Below are 3,808 nucleotides of genomic sequence, written 5' to 3'. Positions count from 1 at the left end.
CCCTACCTTGGCCGTCTTTTGCCCGCCCCAGTCTCTTTGTGCCCCCAACCTTCTCTAACTAGCTGACTTAATGAAATGATATTAAAGTCTTAAGCAACCCCCAAAGAATGGTTGTTATGGTGAAGAGAGTGGGCAGGACGCCTGGGTCCCTGAGGGGAGCAAGGGCTGAGGAGGGGGAGAGTGAGCCAGAGGCGAAGGTCTAGAGGCCTCAGTCCCCAGTGGGGAGCAGCAGATCTGGGGTGAGCCGGGGGCTGGACCTCTGGATCTTGGCGGGAAGCAAAGGGAGTGAGGGATGGGGGCCGGGAGAAGGTGGGAGAGAGGACATTCACGGACTCAGGGTCTCAGCCTGTTGTCCAGAGCATCCATCAGGGATGGAGAGGCCAGCTGGGGGGGTGGGGGGCGGGGAGGTGGGAACAGGGCCTCTGTCCCGGCAGCCTCCTGCTGGCTGTGCCCTGGGCCGGTCCCGTGAGAACCAGAGTAGATTCCTCTTGAGCCCTGACTCATCCCTCTTCCCCCCTTCTCCCCCAGCAGACCCCCACAGGTGATTTGTAGCTGATGCCCTCACAATGGTCAGGGCCAGGAGAGAGCCGTTCCATGACATGAAGAGCTGAGAGCTTCCAGGAGAGAAGAGAAAGAACAGAGGCGAAGAGATGGGAAGCCAAGCCCTCCCCCCAACCTCCCCCCACCCATCCCCATCTCACTCCCCTGGGGACCCTGGCCCAGCCCCAGTCCCCTTGGGGTGGTGGGAATCCGAGGACATTTGGCTGGGGCTGATTGATGAGGGAGGAGGCAGCCACCCCGGGCACTGAGACTGCTGTTTGCTGAGCACACAGATTGCTCCCCACTCACCAGCTGCCGCCCGCTGAAGCTGCTCAGTCTCACCACCACCAGCAGCAGCTCCAAGCACCAGAGCCGGAGGGAGCTGGTGCCTGAGTTTCTGAGGGCACGGGGGGGGGGGGGGGGGACCAGCCCAAGGGGACTGGGGCTGGCACAGGGGCGCCGTCTCGGGGAGATGGGGGTGGGCGGGTGCGGAGAAGAGGGAGAACCAGGAACCCAAATGCTTCAATTCCCCGTGGGAATTGGGGGGAGCCCTGGGACCTAGTCCCCTGAGAACTCCCTTCAGGACTCCACCTTCCCTGCTACCTCTCAGACATCTCTCCTCCTCCTGCCCTGCATTCATTCCTTTCCATGCTGCCCCCCAAATTCTGAGCCTATCCCAGCCAGCCTCCTGCTTCCAAGCCACCCTGCGGCATTTCCCCCAGCCTGCCTACAGATCTTGAAACTTTCCCTGGGGGAAGGGGGGGCCCCCTGTTTGCAATTCCCCACATAGCCCCTTAGGAAGCTCCATTTTTCGTGCTAACTGAAATTCCACTTGGGATGTCGACCATTCCCTATCAGAAATTCCCACGGCAGCCCTTTGCTCTATGCCCCTTTCCTTAAAACCCCCCAACATAACCCCACATACACACACACACGTCCACCTAACTCATGTCCTGCAAAGTGTGAGCCTCTGTGTGCAGCTCAGCCCCCAGGACAGCCTCTGCTGTTTGGGACTGGGGGTGGGGGTTGGGAGGGTATGTGCACCTTTAGCCTCTGTGGTTCCCGGTTCTCTGGGCTCCCCTACTTCCTCTCCGCCTGCCCACTCTAGACCCCCTACCAGCAGCTGGGCCATGGCCCCCACAAAGCTCAGAGCATCTTCCTTGCCCTCCCAGAGCTTAAAATGTAGTTGAGGAAAACGCAACTCACGCACAACACCCTAAGGGGAGAACAGGAATACCAAGTTAGACCAACTTCCTAAATGTGGATTCTAGACCCTACATGACTTGCCCCCCTGCAGGCTGAGGCTGCAGAAGGACAGGACACATCTGGGACGTCTGCTGGTTGCGAGGTCCTTCTCACTCTTCCCAAACATGCCAAGATCTCACCTCTGCGCTTTGCACTTACTGTTCTCTCTGTGGGGTGTGCCCTTCCCAGAGCCTTCCTCCACATCACTCACTCAAGGACGGAGTCAAATGTCACCTCTTCAGCGGGACCTTCCTGACCTCCTAACCTAAAGCACCTCCCTGTTACTCTCCATCCTCTTCATCCTGTTACTCTGGTTTGTTTATATCACCTGTCACTGCCAGAAATGTTATTAGGTTGTCCCCCACCCAGACATGGGCTTGGTGAAAGCAGGGACTTTGCTGCATTTCCTGTATATTCCCAGGGCCCCAAACAGTACCTGGAACAAAGTACACACTTAATAGGATGTTGAGCGAATATTCGAACAACAACAACAAAAATGAATGTGTTCCTGCCCCCTCTATTCGTTTCGAGGTAGCCGTTACCTGGGGGGCATGTTGGCGTGTTTGGACCCAGAAAGAGAACAGGATGGCATGTGTGGTTCTATGTGGAAGTGACCGGTTGTTTCAAATAGCTCGAGAGCTACGCATGTGGCAGGCTGCAAGTCCTGTGTTGTCCCTGCGCGCGTGCGGAGGGGGAAGAGTCCAGAGACGCCAGCGTTCCGAGGGGGTGTGTCCCAGGATGTTGTGCAGAATGTGCAGCTCCTGTCCCCAGCTGTGCATCTGTCCCCAGGTGTCTTCCTGTCTCTCAGCGTGTTACGATGTCTTGGCTGCTTCGGGGAGGTGTTTGTCACCGAGACTATTTATCCCCACTTCTCTTCCCTCTCATCGTCCCTCCACCTGCGCCTCTGGAGGTCTGTTGGGGAGGGCGGGTTGGTTCTCCCTCGGCTCCCTTGCCCCCTCACACACACAGCCCTGCCCCAGTCTTGGACCCCTCCCTTTCTCACTGGGCCCTGTTGCTGGGCTCTGGGTTGCCATAGTGACGGTTGCCAAGTCCCTGAGGCTGATAGCCAGCGATGGGGCTGTCGGCTCCATCCACGCGGGAGGCTGAGGGGGGCTTCCCATTGTGTGGAGAAGGGGAGGTTGCCATGACAACCAACCCCCACTAAGGGGCAGGGACCAGCCCTTCCACCCCCCTCAAGCCTCCCCACCTCAGGCTGCCCCAGTGCGGGCTCCGAAGGACAGGAGTAAATTCCAGACAGTCCAGCACCTGGCCTCTGTTGGCAGCTCCCCTCCCAGAGCGCCCGCACCTCTCAGGCCCCAGGCGTCTTGCTTGGACAGGAGGAGGGGCAGGGGTTCCCTTGGACAGAGTGGGGCAGGAGGACCCCTTGACCTCCAGGCAGATGGGAGACAGCGGGAGGGGACCTAAAGTCAGGGGAGGGGCGGGCAGGGCAGAGGCTGTGACCCCTGCCGACTAGCTCCAGAGATGCTCCTGGCTGGCTGCTTTTGTGGTTGGAGAATGGGGCTGAGTCTAGGGGGCTGGGCACCCAGGGGTTTTTAGGGAAGAAGAGCCTGGGCTATGGGTACACAGGGAGCCACCGGGCAGGCAGCTTGATGCCTGGGTCCCTGAGTCTTCTGGGGAGTCATACCATTTCTGCCCACTCTGGTCCCCAGCAGCAAAACTCCCTGAGTCAGAGGTGCCTTGGGCGGGGGTGGTAGGGAGTAGAGTTGAACCCGGGAACATGTTTTTTCCCACTGTTTCTGACTGCGACTTGCCTTGTCCCTGGCGCTTTGGTTTAGCAACAGACACGAGTGAACACGGCCTCACATGCATCCCCATTGGATGTACTAGCAACTCATGCTCTGGTCTGGGTTCCTCTCTCCCTCCCCTGGAGCCAGCTGCCTCGGCCTTCTCACCCAGCCCGGGATCCTGTCCCCCTGTACTGTCCACCTCACCCCTCCAACCCACCCAGCCCGGTATCCCTTCCCCATGTGCTGCCCACCTCACCCCTCCAACCACCCAGCCC

The sequence above is a fragment of the Neomonachus schauinslandi genome, chromosome 15 (assembly GCF_002201575.2).
Source record: "Neomonachus schauinslandi chromosome 15, ASM220157v2, whole genome shotgun sequence".
In the NCBI taxonomy this organism is placed as follows: Eukaryota; Metazoa; Chordata; class Mammalia; order Carnivora; family Phocidae; genus Neomonachus; species Neomonachus schauinslandi.
The sequence above is the reverse complement of the archived record's forward strand: the minus strand, read 5'-3'. Positions refer to the sequence as shown.